The sequence below is a fragment of the Pinus tabuliformis genome, chromosome 1_1 (assembly GCF_031772625.1).
Source record: "Pinus tabuliformis cultivar Carrire ecotype Pingquan chromosome 1_1, CPIR1, whole genome shotgun sequence".
NCBI classification, from domain to species: domain Eukaryota; kingdom Viridiplantae; phylum Streptophyta; class Pinopsida; order Pinales; family Pinaceae; genus Pinus; species Pinus tabuliformis.
This window is the reverse complement of record NC_142297.1, coordinates 734,518,781-734,539,736: the sequence shown is the minus strand read 5'-3', so window position 1 is coordinate 734,539,736 and position 20,956 is coordinate 734,518,781. Positions and strand designations below refer to the sequence as shown.

The following is a 20,956-nucleotide window of genomic DNA, read 5'->3' as shown; positions in this document are numbered from 1 at the left end:
ATCCTGCATGGTTATTTATATAAAGCAATATTCAAATGAAGTAAAGATTTATAGCGATAAGGTGTTATTTTAAAAGTTGAAATGTTTTATATTTTTATTTTATTTTAATGATAATTATATAAAATTTTATGATGTAATTAAAAGTAAAATATTTATTTTATATTTTTAAATGTATAAAAAAAATTTAAATATTTAAATGACGTGATATTATAATTTTTAAAATATTTAGACTGCATTGTTATTAACTAAAAAATTATAATAATAATGATTTTATTTTAAATCTTCTTCAATTTTATTAAATTTTAAAAAATTCTATTCCAAATTAATTTTATGTTTAAAATAAAATATATAAAAATAATAAATCAAAAAATTAAACATTTAATATTTTTATTTAAATATGGACGCCCTAACAGAAATTATTTGGTGTAAAAAGTATTTTTATATTCATAGTCTTTGATCAATTAACATACTTCCTTTATGATATAGAAAGTCCTTTATAAAAAAAAATTACATATAACAAGAATCATTCTGGTCATATCTAACAGGGAATTATTTTCGTTAAGTTCAGATACATCCAGAAAAAAGTTTAAAACGAAAATAAAAAATATCGTCTGCCCACTCAAACGCGCCTGTAACCTTCCGAATTGGGAACCAATCGCTGACCTGCAATTGAAACAAAAAAAAAGAAAGATGAAAAGCAGATGCGCAGATGCCTTTGTGACCGTTTGAAACGGAGCGTCTATAAATAATTATGAGGCACCCAACCTCGAGGAAGTTCGGCTTATCATAATCTTTTTCTGCATTCCATGTTGGCTTGGCTGGGCTGCCTGTTGTTACCTCTTCATCTCTTTTTTCTTTTAATTCTGCAATGAATTGCCTAATTGTTGTTCTCAGTTGTTTGTCTGCTCCGCGGCATGGCCGTGCATGCGTTTCTTTTTTCATTCTAATTTTGGTTCTGGTTGATGTTTTCTTTTTCATTTTTCTTTTTGTTTGTATTGTTTCATCTGCAGAACTATTTTTTTTTCCTTTAATTTTAAATTGCGGAATGCAGAGTAGAGGGAAGGCAGACAGAAAAGGAATCCCTGATTTCGAATTCATAGAGGTATGCTTTTGTTTGGTTTAATGTGAATCCATAGACAGATATTTCGAATGTTTTCAAACTAGTATATATCTAGAAAGCGGATGCTGCCTGTTAGATTATGGCTTCGCTTGGATTGGTTCGGATTCCTCTGTTTCTCAACAATTTAATCCTTAACACGCGTGGCTTGGTTTTTGTAGTGCTCTCTGCATCAGTCTTTTTTTCCATCTTTATCTTTCTGAGGTCGTGTTTCGTTGGTTTGCAGGTGAGTGAGAAGAGCAGAAGATAACGATAAACTCAATATTTTTTGATGTGGATGTGGAATTGGCCTGTGCGTGACATCGCTAAATGCGGTCGTTCTTGCCTCACCGATTCAGCCCTCGTCTCCATGAAGGTAGGGTTGCGTTCCTCCGATTTTCTTTCATTGTGGCTTTGCAGAATTAATCTGACAAAACCTAACTCTGCTAGACAATGGATTGGTTTAGGAGAGTGTGACAGTTTTTATTATTTTTATCTCAGGGGAATTGCAGGGTTTTAATGCAATGGAGAAAGCCCATTGGCATTTCAATTGAAAGCGAGCCATTCCAGGTATTTTCTTCGTACACGTGAATTGGTTTAAATTTCTTTGGTGGGTTGTTAGGGTTTCGCTGAACTGTTACTAAAATGGAGTTGTCTACCGACGCAACAAAATAGCTCGCCTGAAGGCAGTTTTTAGTTGGGGTAAATTTTTTAATAGATTAGCACTACTAAAACCTTTGCGGCACCTAAAATACTGAGGTTTAACAGCTGTAATTAAAATTTTCAAAAAAATTACCAGAATTTTTATAATCTGGCTAAAATTCCTAAACTATTTTGTAGATTTTTTAAACTACGCGTTAAAGAATATCGTATGTTTAAAGGAAGAGCCTCTCTGTTGAAAGACAATCAGATGAGGAGAGTGAGTTTGCTTTTTCGTTTTATTTTTCTATTTGCCCAGAATTTAATCTTTAAAAAGATTTTTCAGCTTTGATAGTTGGCTTGACTAAGGGCTTTGCAATTTCGAATAGATGCTGAGTTCATTACATCATTGATTTTCTCTATTTTAATCTGTATCTTTATGAGGCTGTCAGGTGAGGAGAAACAAATGATAAACAATAAACTTAATATTTTCTCTGATGAAAATGGAATTGGCCACCAGTGTGTGATGCCATTGATTGGGTAGTTCAATTCCGTACAGCCAAGCCGGCTAGCCTCTAAGCAGGTAGGCACGCGTTTCGTTTTTTTATTGTTTTCACAAAAGTAGCATGACTGTGTCGAACTCTTGCATTCTTTGCAACTCACATTTAGAATGAGAGTCCAGGGAAGTACAAGAAAGATGGAGATGCTCTAGTTCTTTGCAACTCACATTTTAGAACGATAGTCTGGTGATAGCATAGGGCTGCTCTAGTAAAGTCAGAGTACGGTGCAGACTCACTTAATCGTCCCACGTCTAATTAGTATTAATGTAAATGTGAGCCATATATGTTAGCGCTGGTTTTGTGAGAGTTAGTTTTGTTTTTATATAATTTGCAAAAAGGTTAAATTACTTGATAGGTTGAGGTTTGAGAAATTAATTAAAATTAAAATTTAATTTAATTATGATATTTAATTCTTATTTTTTTTTTTATATTTTGAAGATTATTTTTATTATTTATATAATTTTTGTTAACTAAATTATATATATATATATATAAAATTAAATTTGTAAAAAGCAAAGTTGTTAATATATTGAAGTTTGATATAGATTTCAAGTCACCGTTAATTAGGAATTTAGTGAGTTTATAGTTATGAATTTGACTTGACCACCAACAATGTCATATATTTATTACAATATGTCATTAAGAGTCACTTATTGTGCAATTGATGGATTTTATGGTTATTAAAGTTAGTCTTACATTTTATGCTTATTAACCTTAGTGTTTGGAGGCAATACATTCTCTCAATGTTAACATAGATATAAGTTCATGCATAAGTGTCAATAATGTTACACCTCTTGATAAGTGGAGGATATTGGACAAATACAAATAATTTAAAGCATTTTTTGATCTTTACTTTACTAACTTATCATGTCTAATTATAACTTTCATTGAAATTTAAGAATAGTATATTAAAACTAGCCTCTTCATTAAAAATTTAAAATGAAGAATTTAGGGAACTATTTTTCAATCCTACATAGTATAATATTGTGGGGAATATTGGAATGGAAGGTGATTAGTAATTCTGAAGAGAGATTAGTAATTGACTGTAGTAATAATAAGTTATGTTATAGTTACTCAAATCTATCAATTTATTTTTTCCAAAAAACAATTCTTTTGATTATTTGGAATATTTAGATGAAGAGGATTTAGTAATGGACTATAATGACAATATAATTCTAAGTGAGAATTAGATTTGAACATATGACCTATAATCTGAGTTGAAAATGAAATAAAATGAAATTTTAACGTCCACAAAACTAGATATAATTTATGAGACCATTAGATTTCTTATTTTTTTTCTTTTTCTTTTTGTAATTCAATCCCTTAAGATTCCACTCCCCCAAACCTGCCCAAAAAAAAAAAAATACATACATGTTATTCCTAGTCTTTTCCACTAACCTATTTCGCACCGTAGTTATTGCGAATTAGTTCTTAATTATTTGATCTTATGGTTAAGACTGCGAATGCCATCCACTTTCGCGCTGCCTGTTAGCTGATTGCCTCGCTTGGATCGGTTCGGGTTCCTCTATTTGTCAACGATAACAATATAACTCTAAGTGAGGATTAGATTTGGACATATGACTTATAAGCCACTCTAGAGTAGATAGCTAAATTATTTGATCTTATGGTTGGGGCTGCAAATGCCATCCACTTAAGACGTATCTGCAAAATCATGCTGCCTGTTAGATGATTGCCTCGCTTGGATTGGTTCGGGTTCCTCTATTTGTCAACAATTTAATCCTTTAACTCGCGTTTTTCAGCATTCTGATGGGTTTTGTAGTGCTCTGTTCATCGATCTTGACAAGAGGTCGTGGTTGGTTGGTTGGTTTGGAGGTGCGTGATAGCTAAATTATTTGTTCTTATGGTTGGGGCTGCAAATGCCATCCAGTTAAGACGTATCTGCAAAATCATGCTGCCTGTTAGATGATTACCTCGCTTGGATCGGTTCGGGTTCCTCTATTTGTCAACAATTTAATCCTTAACTCGCGTTTTTCAGCATTCTGATGGGTTTTGTAGTGCTCTGTTCATCGATCTTGATCAAGAGGTCGTGGTTGGTTGGTTGGTGAGTGACCTGGAGAAGAGCAAAATATGAACGATATACACTGATCTGGATGCGGAATTGGCATGTGCGTGATATGACTAAAGCCGCTAGTTCTTGGTTCACCGGTAGAGTCTTCGCTTCCACGAAAGTAGGGTCACATTCCTCCAATTTACCTTCTTTCTTGCTTTGTAAAATTAATTTGACATAACACAACTCTACTAGACAATGCTCTGACCTGGATTGGATTGGATTGGGAGAGTATAATAGTTGTTATTATTTTTATTTCAGATAATTCTAGGGTTTTAACACACTATGAAATTTCAATCAAGAAAAAGACCATTAGCATTTCAATCAAGAGAGAGAGAGACCGAGCCATTCCAGGTGAAGTTCATTTCTTCGTATTCGCCCATTGTTTTAAATTTTCTTTGGTGGGTTGATAGGGTTAAATTTTAGCTGTTGATATGAAATTTTATCTCACTGTTTTGCAGGAGTCATTGTCTTCCAGGAGGAGCCGCCGTTGAAGAAGAAAATGCGATGAGAAGATTATGTTCTAATGTTTTATTTCGGTGGGAAGTGTAAGTTTGCTTTTTCATATACTATTTTATTCTTTGCCCATAATTTAATCTTTAGAAAGCATTTTCAGCATTGATAGTTGGTTTCATTCAGGGCTACGGTCGCATTCCTCTGATTTTCGTTGTTATCCTTATCTCAGGGAATTGCAGGGTTTTAACGCAAAAGAAGAAAAAACACTGGCATTTCAATCGAGAAAGCGAGCCATTGTAGGTATTCTTTTCGTACATGTCAATTGTTTTAAATATTTTTGGTGGGTTGCTGGGGTTTGGTTGAACTGCCCTAAATGTTTAATGAAATCTCATCTGTCTTCATCTGATAAAATGAGATGAGAAATTAGTTTCTTTAAGTTTTATGTAGGAAGCATAAGTTTGCTTTTTCATTTTATTTTTCCATTTGCCCAGAATTTAATCCTTAAAAGTTTTTCCCACTTTGATAATTGCCTTGATGGTGCTTTCTACAACTTCTGATAGATGTTAGATTCATTAAATCATTGATTTTCTGTCTTTTAATCTGTATCTTTCTACTGGTTGGGGGTGAGTGACCCGGAGAAATGATCAACAATAAACTTAATCTTTTCTCTTTAATTCCGTACAGCCAAGCCGCCTAGCCTCTATGCAGGTAAGGACACATTCTGTTATTTATTCTGTTGACAAAACTAGCATGACCGTGTCGGAACTCTTGCATTCTTAGCACCTCACATTTAGAATGTGAGTCTAGGGGAGTACAAATAACATAGGGCTGCTCTACTTCTATGCAACCCACATTTTAGTTCTATGCAACCCACGTCTTAGAATGATGGTCTCGGGAAGTGTCCTCTACGAAAGTCAGAGTACGGTGCGAATTCACTTAATCATTCCGCGGGTAAGTAGTATTACGTTTTAGAATGATGGAAGCCTAAAGGCTACCATGGCTACGTTCTAGAATGATGGAAGCCTATGAACCCTAAAGGCTACAAAGGAAGCCTCCCTTGTGTTGGATCCATACTTTACAAATATGAGAGAAGTTGTTGCTTAGGTTGTTGCTTAGTACCTTGTGAGAGATTTGCAATATTACTAGATTTTGTGATAATATTTTGACACGATATTCAATGAGAAATTACTCTTTCTCCTCAGATATCTGAAATATATGCTTCAACCTTTCTTAAAATATCAAACCAAATCCTGACTTAAGTTTACTCATCTAAAAACTCCATTAAATTAATGGAATCCCTATTCCTTGGATATTTTTAAGACCTTGTGCTTATAACGTGACACAAACATAATTGTGAAGGCATTTGGGATTCACCTTGGTGACTCCACACCTCTGCTTGGTATACGGTGTCACCCTATTTCTATATATTTTTATAAAGTTGCATACTCTTAAATGAAATAATTATGGCACCATGGTAATTTCATGAACTTTTCCTACCTTTTTATAATGACACGCTTCTTACTATTTTACTTGTTACATCATTCTTAAAATATGTCTCAGAGCTCAATGAAAAACACGAGGATGCCTTGATAATGCTAATTCTATTTTCATTGAAAGAAGATTAACTAAGATGGGTCAAGTATTGTATTGGCCTAATGAAGATAACTTCTCTTGTATGTTTATTCCGAGTTTTCCTCAAACATTGGATTCCTTACTCTCAAGAGTATGATAAGAATCATGAAGATCTTGTGGCAAGCCTACATGAGTGTGAAGAAGCATGCCATATTGTATGAAGAATCCATTGCATAAAATAGCATATTGATGAATATATTTCTCATGTTCCTATGTTAAATAATGAACCAAGTCAAGCTTCCTTTAAATATCTAGGGCAAGAAGAAGATGTTCCTTTTAACCTAATAAATGATCAAGCATATGAGGAGCACAATGATGAAGGCCACATTGAAAACCATGAGCATGTTGATGGAGAATCTCATTATTCCATACATGGATATTTTGGCGGGAATTAAAAAAAAATACCAATTATCAAACATTTAAAGAAGATTAAGATCCACATCATGAGTCAATTTAAGAAGATTAATTTGATAAAGAAGTAGATGGTTAGAGCATCTAATCTTCCATATTTCTTTCAAATGAAGACAAGTGTTTGGCAAGATGGACACTTTTCCTAGTTTTTCAGTTTTATGATGCAACATTTGATGATTTGGAAAGGACGAGTTTGTAGAGAAAACACTTGGATTTGGTCAATTTATTCTTTAATGAAAAGCATGATAAGCATGAGATTGAAAATATTGAAAATCTTCTACATATTAGAAGGCATAAATGGGATATAAGTTGTTTCTATTTTAATGGAGATCATATTTATGGTATTGATGATGATTCTAGAGTTAATATTGCGAAATTGTTTCATTCAAAACAATTATCTTTAGTAAATTCGTTTCCAAAATATTGCATACTTAATGTTCAACCATTTTTTTATTATCGATGGCTTAGAAATTTTCAAATTGGAGAACATGTGGTTTATAGTGAAAATGAATAATTTTTTTGAGTAATTTACAACCGTTTTTTATGAAGGATGATGGTGTTTCTAGGGGGAATGTGTATGATAGTCAATGTTTAGAAAAGTTCTAGCTACATTGTTTCATAGCTAGGGATTTTTTTTTGCAGCCAAATGGATGTCATTTCAGTGTTGGAAATGTAGAAATTTACGAGTAATCTTTTCCTCTAAATTTTGACTAAATTGTGCATAAAAAGTAAACATTAAGGGGCCCTTTTATGGTTTTAGGTTGCATAAGGTCTGCAAAAATCCATAATATAAATTCCAACAACTCCTTTATTTACTTTTTCCTCATATTCTCATTGAAAGTCTAGCTAAGAAATATGCCTTTAGCGTTGAAATATATATAGGGAAAAGGTGTTTTTTATTGGTGGAGTATTGCAACATTTTTTAGCCACATATAATAGTACAACAAACCCTAAATTGGGAGCTTAAAAAAATTAGGATTTGAATTTATGCCTTGTTTTTAATCCATGTCTTTGTTGATCAACCATAAGGTGTTTTTTACATTTCTTGTGATTCCAACTCAAGTCTTGACTTGTGACATTATATATGAAAACCAAGAAGGACATCTCTTGAAGTATGTGGATTAGTGTTATGATATTCAAGTGTTGCATCATGAAATCCCTATTTAGAATAATGATGAGCCAAACATTACTATATTTCAGCTCCATCCAAAGATGGATAACTGAAACTTGTAGCTGCACATCCCCATCTTGGTATGGTTTTGTTACTATTGTCCTTCCTCGTGAGTTCGTTTCTATGTTTCGCCATGATAAAAGTTATGGACCAATCCATGATCACCTTCTACATGATATATCCTTTTTTGGTTCATAACTAAGCACACGGGTAGAATTTTTGCCTTGATAAGTTTGTTTGATTATACCTAACACTTTCTTATCATGAAGGTTATAATAGGAAATTTGTAGGTCATTTTATGTGTTTCCTTTATGCATCTTGATTGTTGTTTCTCAATTTATTGATTTAATTTGTCCCTTGACTTCATACATTTTTTGTTGCATTTGATTTAGTCTTGTGTGTGTATGTGTGTGTGTGTGTTTTATATGAAATAAAGAGTTTACCAAATTTCCTTTATATTTTTCATATACTAGGGGAATCATATCACCCTATTCATTTTTTCTAATGGTTTTATGTTGAGATCTAACAAGGATTTTGGAGTGATGTAAAGTGTATGTCTTCAGAGTTGCAGAGATTGTCGAGGTTCTCATTTTCTCTATGGTGGGCACATGTCCCCACATTTGAGCCAAATGTTACCTCCTCACATATAGGGATAACTAGAATAATTTGTTTTCTCTTATGGTCCTAATTAATGGCAATAATTCCATAGATGATATCCATAGTTCTCCACAAATAGTGAATGTAACTTCCCACATTTTTCTCAACTCACTCACATTTGATGATCATGGTTCCCAATGTGCATGAGGTACACTTTTTTCATTGTTTCTTATCAAGTATTAATGCCTTACGTTTTCGACCTGAAATTAGTGATCATTCTTTAAGTCAAATAATGGATCATGATGCTCTAAATTTGTGTCTTTTCCTTGATTCAGCATGACACTCATCATCATCTTCTAGAAAAGTGTTGTCACTCCTACTTTGAGTGGTACGACTCGAGGGATTTGAAAGGTGTAGAGTTATATATCCCAATCCATGCTTTATATTTTCAATCTCTCCTAATTTTCATAGTCCCACCCACGATTGGTTGTCATATCTCATAGGAAGGTTCATACTTCATAGTCCCATGAAAAGAAGGAGCTATAATCACGAGGTTGATGCAATTCAACATGAGAAAAAAGGTAGAAGGAAAGAGAAAGATATAAATTTAAAAGTACAAAAAAATGAAGGGATGTAAAAGAAAACTCTGAATCCAAAGCAAATCTTGAGCAATACCCCCTTGCTATGAGGCCATGACCACAAATCCTATGTAATGAAAGATATAACTAAAATAGCTAGATAAAGTTTTCCCAAGTCCCATGTAGTGAAATTCATATATAAGAAATTAGAACTCAATGAAATGAAGCAGAAAAATATGGGAATAAAGAAAAATGCAAGTAAAGTGGTAATAAGATTTAGTACAAAGGAAATAATAACTTAATTTATATATTCTTCCTCAATAAATATGTTCTAGACAATGAACCTCTGCCAAATTCTAGACAATTTAGATTGGAAAACAAACCGGAAAACTTTTCAAAATCTCTCACATGTAGAGAATGTCATTTGTGGCACATGCACATTTTATTCTTCCTTCAACATGAGACGTCGACATAGGATTTTCCTAAAATATCATTTTAACTTTAAATTAATAGGGTGAATATTAAACACTTTTTTCTTAATTTAGAATATTATTTAAATCACCATCATAAAGTTTAATGATAAGTTTATAATTAGGGTGTTTTTTAAGGATTTAAATATTATACTTATATATAATGTTATAGGTGATGATCTTGGATTGAAAAATCACATATATACCTAAATATTTAATAAAAAACATTTAATTTATTATTAAAACCCATAATTTTTTTGTAAATATCATTAACTTAATCATATACATGTTAGAAATAGGCAAATTTTTAAATAAACAAGTGAATATGTTTTTTAGAAAATGTCTAAAACATAGCCAATCGATTTGAGGGGGGTTTATTCCCCACCATGTCTCGAGTCCAAACCTCATGGGGAGGGGTTGAGGATAGAAGCCACTTTTCAGGGGGAATTAAACTATCCAAAGGGGCGTCCAAGCTTGATCTATATTTGCACAATCTTAGCGATAACATCCCACTTGGGGGTAGATTGTTAGGAGCACTTCCATCCAATAAATGGGATTGCCCTGGCATAGGTTAAGCCTAGTTACCAAGAAAAAAGGAAAGAAAGAAAAAAGAGGTTCATTGACACAAAACTTATCAATGTTTAATTTGCACTTTGTTTTAACCAAGGGAAAAAATTATATTTTTATTGATATAAAAAATATACATAGTTATATGTTTTTGGTATTCATAAGTGTTGTTAAACTCTTTACATGACATTTCCATGTCCAATTCCAAAAAAAAAAGACCAAATTTTGTTTCTATTTCATTACATATATAGCCTCCTCAAAAAAAAATGATTTAAAATAACACACTAACCATTCATCCAATGATTTGTGAAATTCAATCATTATACAAAATATTAGGTAAAGCACTAGAAATACTAAAATTAGGTCCATTGTTCATCATTATATTCTATAGTACATTTATTCTAGATCATTGCAATAATCCAATTTTCTTAGTGCAACCCAACTTTAGTATTGAGAACCCAACTAGAACATTGACCATGTATTTGTAAATATGATACAAGTTTGTGAACTTCAATAGACAAGGTTTGTAATGTAAAAAAATTATAGCAAATTTTTTGCACATATATTGGATAACCAATATTGAGTCTCTAAATTGGGTTACACCAAAATCTTGTGCTAGTTTTAGGAGCAACAATAAATCCATAATTTCAAATAAGTTATTGGTTTCTTGACCCATTCTAGTTTTAAAAGAAATATTTTTATATACATATAGGTATAATATGTCTTATAAACCTCCCATAGAAGGGTTCCCCTATGAATCACCATTGAAAAAACCTATGGAATATGCTTATTTATTGCCACTTCTTCTTCTTCTTTTTTAACTAGAGGAATCAACAATTGGGTTGGGCTTGTAATCATGTGACACAAGATCAATTCTAATTGCTACCACTACTATAACCCCTAAGTGTAACTTCCCTTCCCTAAGGACAACATGTGAGTCTACGCATAGGGGATTTCGACAAAGGACCTCATCACTCATATAAATCTACATACAATGGGTCTTCCGAGTGAGTTACTTGCAAGGGGCCTTATTTATTTCCACTTCACCTTGCTTATGAGGGACAATTTCTCCCCGCACCTTTAGATAGGAATTTAGGATATATATAGCTTGAACAACACATTTTATGGAGAGTGTATCTTTTCCTTCAAACAACATTAGACTTTTGGCAAGCCATACTGCCCAAGTTATGTTAAGGGGAATCACTTTGATTTCAAAAGTTTCATTTTTGCTATACTATATTTTGAATTCCTTATTGAAACTTGCTCCTTCCTAGAAATTTCTAATCCCTATCAATCTTTCGAAATCTTTCCATACCTCCTTTATGTATGGAAAATCTAGAATGAGGTGAACAATAGTTTCTTTTATTTGATGACATTGACAACGCCATCCTATCCTTATGAAATTCTTCTTCTAGAGAACATCTCATGTAGGACCCTTATTGTGTACTCAACCACACAAATATATTTTTTTTAGTTGGGAATTTTAATTTCCATATAATTTTCTTCCACATGATTTGTTGGTATTCTCTTCCATTTTCTACTAATGATTTGTAGCCTAAGTAGGAACATATTCTCCTATAAGATTCATTGACTAGATCAGTTGGCCCTTTTCTTACTTCAATCTAATATTACTAAAGATGATTTTGTATATTTTCCTTTTAGCTACATGCTCTGCCACCAATCCAATTTCTTCGTAGGTTAACCATAGTTGGTGCCAAGTAGTGGACGATACCTAGCTTACAACATGTCAAAGAATGAAATATCATTTGTTCCTTAACTCCTAAATCATTTGGAGTGGAAGCCTATGAATAAATTTTCTCCCTACCTAGTGTTCAAGACCAATTTTCATTTTATCCCCTTTTTCAATTTTCCAAACTAACTAGTTGTTAACCAAATGGAAAGCATAGATAACAACTTTCTAGATTATTGAGGTAATATTTTGTTCTTTAATGGGTTTTCTAATCCAATCCTCCATAATATTAGGGGTTATATATTTATCTCTTACCACCTATATCCACAAACATATTCCTTGAATAAGACCATATACATTTTTTGCAGCAAGAATTGTTGAAAGGAGAGAAGGATTTATGAAGCCCCATCCTCCAAAGGCTTTTGGCAGTGCCAAAATTTTCTATGAGGCTAACACCACGCTTTATTTATTTTTTTGGTCTTCAGACCATATAAACTTGTAGGAAATTTTCCTAATATGTTCCAAAACACCTTTTGGAATCCAAACAAACAATACCTAGTAGATTCAAATTTCTTCCAATACTTATTTTATGAAAACTAGTCAACCTCCCCTAGATAACCATATATTGCATAAGTGTATTTTTGTTCTCCACTTTCATTATTATCCATTTCCAGTCACATGTTTTTAAATTTTCTTGGTTTCAAATAGAATCCTATATATTTTACAACTTTAACATCAATCACCTTAAGGGCAAATAATTGAGTAATAAAGTTATTTTCCTTCTTAGATATTGTGATTCCCCAATAAGGTCATTAAAGGATTTTCCATATTAATGACCATTTTAGTTGCTTTACAAAATAAATCCATGACACCCTTGACTTTTTTAATGACCTTTATAATACCTTCACAAAATAAAACTAAAAATCTATTTACAAATAGTACATGTGTGATATTGCATGATACTCTATTGGGAGCCACTATATTATAATACCACATAAAGGGGAATATGGGACAACCTTGTTGAAGGGCCCTCCCTAATCTAAAGAAAGGATGTGTTGCTTCATTTAGTAAAACAACAAAATATAATGAGGAAATGTAAACACATTATCTAAACAATGAACTTATGCCAAAAACATAAATGCATGAGAATAATTCTAATGGAAAGAAAACTAACCCTATCATAATATTTGGATGGGTCCACTTTCATCCCTATTCATCTTTGTTTTTTACCTTTAATGAATACCTGCATTCTTGTGCCACCCTAATTGCCTCATGAAATTTGTCTTCCCTCTAAGAATCCAAATTGTTTTCCCAATATTTGATTTGAGAGAAGACTTTCCAATGCTTTAGAAATGACCTTTGGGATGATTTTGTATGTGCAATTGCATAGATAGATGACTCTAAATTTCTCAAAGGTTTTAGAGATATCTTCTTCAGGAATTAGTGTTAGGAATGTTGTATTAAAGGTTGCCAACATTTTTCCTTCAGTTCTCGTAGTCTCCACCACTCTTTGTAAATCCACCTCTATAAATTCATTATAGCCAAAAAATATTCCACTGGTACTTCATCAACCGTGGGAATTTATTATTTTGAAAACTTTGCCAAGTGTGATACAATTATTCTTTCCCAATTTCTTCCATTATGACATATTTATCATTCTCATTGATGAAGCTAGGGAAGGATTTATTGGTATGGTCATTTCTACTATTATGGCATGATCATCTTCCTTGAAAGGGAAGGAAAGGTGGTTTACGCCTTCAAATGCCATGCCCTTTAAATTTGTAGCCTAGGTACTATATCAATTTTCATTTTGAGAGATAAAATTTATATTCTTTCTATAATTGCAAATCTATAAAATAATTTTGTACTCTCGCCCCAAACTATAACCATTATAACCTAATCATGAGTCTCCATTATTTTTATTTTTCCTTAAAAAATAAGACTCCTTGTATCTTCTAGGGACTTCAATTTTCTATTTCTCACCTGAATACCCAAACCTTTATTATTATAAAGTAACTTTAAGGTTTCCTCTACTTCTCTGATTAATGTGTCTTTTCTGTATTTAATTTTCATATTTAATTAAGTTTTATGATAGTAATGATAAATTATAATTTGATACATGAGTTTCAGTTTTGTGGGGGTTGAGAGTTGAGGGAAAAGGGGACAGGGTGGCTGAAACACTCACCAGCCCAGTCCCATGGTCCATGCCTTCCTTTTCCTTGGCATTGGCACATCCCTTCATATTCCTAGTTGGGGATGATTTATTTACAAGTCTTTCTTGGCGTGGGTTTTTTCAAGGTGGTTGCAGGTCTTGGATTCCTTGTTGGTCGCTGCAATATTATATTGGCATTGTTGGTCCTGTGAGTTTCCTCTCTCATCATGTCTTTTGAAGTTTTCTTCTGGATCTATGTTTCCACAACATTTTCTCTCATTGGAGGGTTTCTTTGGCTTATGGTTCTTATGGCATTTTTTGCGTGATCATTTGCTGTCAGGGTCTAGTCGAGTGATTTCTTTGTTGTGTGTCCACTCACCATAGCAGAATTTGAGGGGACAAGGTTCTTGCAGTGGTCGATTATTCTACGAATTCCTCCATTTCATGCATTCCTTCACCATTCATGATCATCAATTCTAGGTTTTGGTTCTCTCTCGATAGATTTGGGGTTTTGGAAATCTCTACTCACAAGCCTCCAGTGTCGATGTCGTTTCTGATATGGACCCATATGGGTCTGATGCACTCCATTTTCTCCAATGGTTGTCACATCCTTACGTGGACTTTATCGTGGATTTCATTGGTCTTTGTACCTTATTCCTATGGCCATTGCTTGGCTTGTGAGAGAGGGTTATTGGACCAATTTTTGTTTTTTATTTACAGACTTGCCATGTGTCGATTGTCTGTTCGGGTTTTGCACTCCTTTTCTTGGATTTTTAGAAGGCCTATGCGCATTGTATGTATTATTTTTTATTTGTTTATTTCTTTATGAGGGCCTGAGTGCTTGGTTTTTTTTCCTCTTTGTTGGCCATGTGTGCTGTGATATCTTTGTATTTCTATGCAATAAGGCCTGGGTATTTTTTAACCTACGGTTTCATTCCTAACATTTATTTTGAAAGATGTTTTTTTATTTTCAGACTTGTTTAAGATAAAGAAATTCATACACACAATGTGTCTACAAAATGTAATTTTTATTCTTTGATCACATAATAAAATTTACGGTTCTTTTTCTCTAGAAAAAAAAAAATGATAAATTATAATTTATCTTATTAAAATATACTTATAAAAATAAAATTAATTTTTTGATGAATGATATAAACTAATAATAAAATAAAAGGTTAATTAAAGTAACTTAAGTTTCCATGTTGTTTTTTAGTAGATATTATTGATTATGTTTTCTCGTATGTTTTGATTAGTACTTTGCAATTGTTATGGAACAACTTATATTAGGAGTTCAGCTTATGGTACCATGAGGTTGCATGAACACTTGTTTGTATATTATAGATTTATTGATGTGACCAAAATGAATTCTCCAACAATAAGGGTTCATCTTAATGTGAAGCCAATTAGACCTCACAATGTTCAAACATGAAACCTATTTAGATTTTTAGGCAACTATTTTGGGTTTTAATAATTAAATCTAAAGTATGAAATGCAAAATGAAAAAACACCTTCAACCTACATGCAAAATGCAAATACACTCTACCTATCCTATCTGAGTAATTATCTAAGGATGATTATTACCAAATAGATATATTTAGTAACTACACGATTAAGCATATATTCAAAAAATAACAAAAAAACATATAAAAAAAACATAAAAGAATCTATTTCTAAATCATTGTTCATAGTACTAAAGCCATAACATAAAGTAAAACGTATTAAAAAAAGTAGGTTTAAGAATATTAGTTTTTACATAATAATAGTCCATAATAAAAACACACTCTTACCATGATCCTAGAATTGTGTCAAATAACATAAATATTTCTTTAACTCATTCGACATGCAAGAATGATAGCCTCTTAGAAAGTTGGCTCCTTCTTCAAACTTAATAATATAGTTAACAAAAATTGCATAAGCATAAAGCCCCTTTCTCTACTTCTTACGTTACATTTATAAGTCTTCGGAAAATAATTGTGTTTCAAAATCTTTGATCTCCCCTTACATATTTTGTTTATTTAGCTCCCCTTTCTTTCTATTTCTCAAAACATTTTATATCCCAAAATATAATTTTGTCATCATTTGGAATCTATCGTTAGTTTTGTGATTTGTTTAGACGTTCCATATTTCATATTCGGAGGATATTTATGTTATACACCTAAATTTGAGTTATTCATATGCCACCTCAAAGGTCACTAACTCCTTTGGCATGGGATCCAGTCCATTTTTCATTGTATTGATTTAGGACATAATGAAACTATTTTCTTTTGAAGGATTCAACACATGCTCCATAAACAATTATTTTCTAATCTTTGAGTATTTCCTATCGAGATTTATTTTTTCTTTATTATTTCTTCCAATTCTCTCATTTGATAAGAAGTCAGTCAAGGTGTAGTGATATCACTAAGAGGAGGTAAATGACATCTTTCAATAACCTTTTTGGTAACCTAGTGGAGAGTTTGGATTTTTTCAATTGAAATAATGACATCTTTGTGGAAAGATGAGCTTGAAAGATGAGCTCGTTGATCTACAACTTGCCAATGTTGTATAGTTGTATTCAATATCCTATTGGGTTATTATGAGGAAATAAAATAAAACATCTTTTTCTTCATGTTGAAATCCCTTTAGGTCATTCAACCCCTATCATATTTCTTCCAAAATTAAGCTCTTATTGCTAATGTTGTTTGAAAAAACTAAGAATTGAGAATAATAATCATGCAATTCCTATAGGTCATTGTACGTTAGAATTTATGCAATGCTCAACTTATCTTGGATTTTAAAATCACATGCCTTGAACTCAAAGAAGTTGGTCATGTCTTCTTGAAGGTGTGTTATTTTTTTAATTTCTTTTTTTTTTTTACCTAAAAAACTTTTTTTCTCTTATCTTCCTCTATTTCTTTGACTAGCTTGACAATGATGGACTTGGTTGCTTGCATACAAGCAACACTTAGAGAAACTGTAATGAATGGATCTTTATCTATATTCGTAAAAATAAGTTTCTTTATTGCAACTGTGAATTTTGGAATTCAACAAACTTGAGATTCTTCTATGTTTACCTTACTATTTGCTTCCTTCTATTGTCAAAGACAAATAACTCCAACATTGCAATTGGTTTTAATTTTCATGGGGTAAAATGACCTAAGCCTATCTCAAAGAGTAGGAAGTGGCCTATGGTGAAGAATTTTCTTGTAGGCTCAATTGGTGTCACTAGATTAAATGACCCTTGTTTCACAAAATAAAAGTTGCAAGATTCAAGTTTTAAAGTTTGAGGGATTTGCATATTATGGCTAGGAAAAAAACTTCAAGGAGATGTGGAATGCTCAATAATTTCAAGAGAATTCAAAGTAATAATAAAATAAAATACTAGACAAGAATTTAAGACTTAGCAAAACTCGCACAATTCATGAACTCAAAGATAAGGGGAGGCTCAAACAACACATGCTAAAGATTGCCAATGGATAATAGGTAACTTATGAGCGAGTGTAGTGGTTTCAATATTTTTATGTTCAACAAACAATGATTTTAGATGCAAACTTAAACTCATTCAATATAACTCTGACTAAAATCAATATCTTAGGTGCCACAAAATTACGAAGAGGTCCTTATTTCCTACTTAAGTTTTGTAACAAGAGGTGAAACTTGGGGAAGTTGTTGCTAGCTCAAGAAATGGAAAGACATTGAGCAAATCCATGAGTCTCTGCAAATCAATTATTAAAATAACAAAGGTCTAAACAAAGAAATGATCACCCTTCCTTGAAGGATCTTAATTTCAATGATAGTTCCCACTTGAAATTAGTCTTTAACTAACTACATAAGTAATCAATTCCAAGCTTGGGTAACCTATTAATTAGAGTTGAAGCTAGCGAAAATTTTAAGGATGAAAATTTATCTTAAAATACAAAACCCCTCGCAAATCTTTCTAGTCTTAATATGTAAATTATAAATTGTTTGGAAATATTTTTGTAAAAATTTTCGAATTTCTTAATGATTTTATATGGTCTCTATAAAAATTTAGGGACTTTTAAGGTAAAATAGCTGTCTTATAGAATATGGGAAAATCATTCTTAGGAAAAATGGTAATCAATAAATCTTTTTTTGGGAAAAAACATGGAAAATTAACCCATTTGCAAAATTTAGCCTCTAAAATTTTAGGGTCAAAATAGTGGGGTTAATCCACCGGCATAATGCCACAAAACTATTATAATCTAGGGGCGTTACAAATTTTCTTGAGTTATTTAGTTATGTTCTCTTAGTGTTTCTTTAATGCAAGTGAACATCCATAGACATATTTATAGCCCTAGTGGAGTCACATCAGTATAAGCTTGCTTCACTATAAATGAACACCCATAGCCCTAAGAAAGATGGATCCCTACTACAAACTTTTATCTTTTTTGAAAATTTTCTTTAAGAGCTAAATCAAAGGATTCTCTAAAGACAAACATACAAGCATATACTCATTATAAAGCCAAACATGTTATATTAAGAATTGAAGATGAACAGAGAGAATAATAACATTTCTCTCAACCACTCAAACTACATCCAATTAACTTTTATATATAATAAATATTATAATAACAATAATAAAAATTAATCTTAAAATAAATATTTCTTTAATATCTAATTTTAAATAATTTTTAATATTTCATTTTTAAAATTTTAATTTTATTATAAAAGTAGTAATCTTAAATAAATAAATAAATAAATAAATAAATAAAAATAAAAAAAAATAAAAAAATAAAAATCTACGTATTTTTAATAAAAAGTATAATCCCAAATGAAAACACAAAATGTTGTTACCTAAATCCTTCTTCATCTCATATTTAAATTGATTTAGGCCTAAGCTCAATAGAACTTTATGGTAGAAAAAAAACTCAAAATATAATGTTCACCCATAATCTTCTCTATGATGGGCTTGTAATTTATTCTAGACTTAATTGTTTTTAAAGAAATTATTTAGAGTGATATAGAGTAAAGCATATTTAAATTGATTCAAAGCAATATAATTTAATAGTGGAAAAAAACTCAAAATATAATGTTTATTAATAATCTTCTCCATAATGTGTATGAGTTAAGTATGTTTAAATTAAATGAGAGTGGAAAAAAATTCAAAATATAATTTTGAGTATTATTTATTTTTAAAAATAAATTTGTTTATATATATAATTATATAATTTTTTAATTAAAATTAATTAATTTAATAATTTTATTATCATAAAAATATATATGATTTATTAGCTTTTTAGTGTTATTAAAATTAAAATTTTTATGATAATTATATAAAATTTTTATGATGTAATTAAAAGTAAAATATTTATTTTATATTTTTAAATGTATAAATAAATTTAAAATATTTAAATTACATGTGATATTATAATTTTTAAAATATTTAGACTGAATTGTTATTAACTAAAAAATATTAATAATAATGATTTTATTTTAAATCTTCATCAATTTTATTAAATTTTAAAAAATTCTATTTCAAATTAATTTTATATTTAAAATAAAATATATAAAAATAATAAATAAAAAAATTAACATTTAATATTTTTATTTAAATATGGACACCCTAAAAGAAATTATTTAGTGTACAAAGTATTTTTATATTCATAATCTTTGGTCAATTAACATACTTCCTTTATGATTTAGAAAGTCCTTTATAAAAAAAAAATTACATATAACAAGAATCATTCTGGTCATATCTAACAGGGAATTATTTTCGTTAAGTTCAGATACATCCAGAAAAAAGTTTAAAACAAAAATAAAAAATATCGTCTGCCCACTCAAACGCGCCTGTAACCTTCCGAATTGGGAACCTGCAATTTGGGAACCTGCAATTGAAACAAAAAAAAGATGAAAAGCAGATGCGCAGATGCCTTTGTGACCGTTTGAAACGGAGCGGCTATAAATAATTATGAGGCACCCAACCTCGAGCAGCTTCGGCTTATCATAATCTTTTTCTGCATTCCGTGTTGGCTTGGCTGGGCTGCCTGTTGTTACCTCTTCATCTCTTTTTTCTTTTAATTCTGCAATGAATTGCTTAATTGTTGTTCTCAGTTGTTTGTCGGCTCCCCGGCATGGCCATGCATGCGTTTCTTTTTTCATTCTAATTTTGGTTCTGGTTGATGTTTTCTTTTGTTTGTATTGTTTCATCTGCGTTTCTTTTTTCATTCTAATTTTGGTTCTGGTTGATGTTTTCTTTTTCATTTTTCTTTTGTTTGTATTGTTTCATCTGCGGAACTATTTTTTTTTCCTTTAATTTTAAATTGCGGAATGCAGAGTAGAGGGAACGCAGACAGAAAAGGAATCCCTGATTTCGAATTCATAGAGGTATGCTTTTGTTTGGTTTAATGTGAATCCATAGACAGATATTTCGAATGTTTTTAAACTAGTATATATCTAGAAAGTGGATGCTGCCGGTTAGATTATGGCCTCGCTTGGATTGGTTCGGATTCCTCTGTTTCTCAACAATTTAATCCTTAACACGCGTGGCTTGGTTTTTGTAGTGCTCTCTGCATCAGTCTTTTTTTCCATCTTTATCTTTCTGAGGTCGTGTTTCGTTGGTTTGCAGGTGAGTGAGAAGAGCAGAAGATAACGATAAACTCAATATTTTTTGATGTAGATGTGGAATTGGCCTGTGCGTGACATCGCTAAATGCGGTCGTTCTTGCCTCACCGATTCAGCCCTCGTCTCCATGAAGGTAGGGTTGCATTCCTCCGATTTTCTTTCATTCTGGCTTTGCGGAATTAATCTGACAAAACCTAACTCTGCTAGACAATGGATTGGTTTAGGAGAGTGTGACAGTTTTTATTATTTTTATCTCAGGGGAATTGCAGGGTTTTAATGCAATGGAGAAAGCCCATTGGCATTTCAAT

The 20,956-nt window shown here is 31.5% G+C and overlaps 1 long non-coding RNA gene across 1 annotated transcript; it reads left to right on the top strand.

Annotated features, from left to right (window-relative positions):
* The first annotated feature begins 1,015 nt into the window (after nucleotides 1–1,015).
* On the top strand, nucleotides 1,016–1,976 carry LOC149216048 (uncharacterized). The gene is made up of 4 exons (XR_016250526.1): nucleotides 1,016–1,102; nucleotides 1,344–1,472; nucleotides 1,598–1,666; nucleotides 1,937–1,976. It is a non-coding gene; the product is annotated as an uncharacterized LOC149216048 (long non-coding RNA).
* The last annotated feature ends 18,980 nt before the right edge of the window (nucleotides 1,977–20,956 follow it).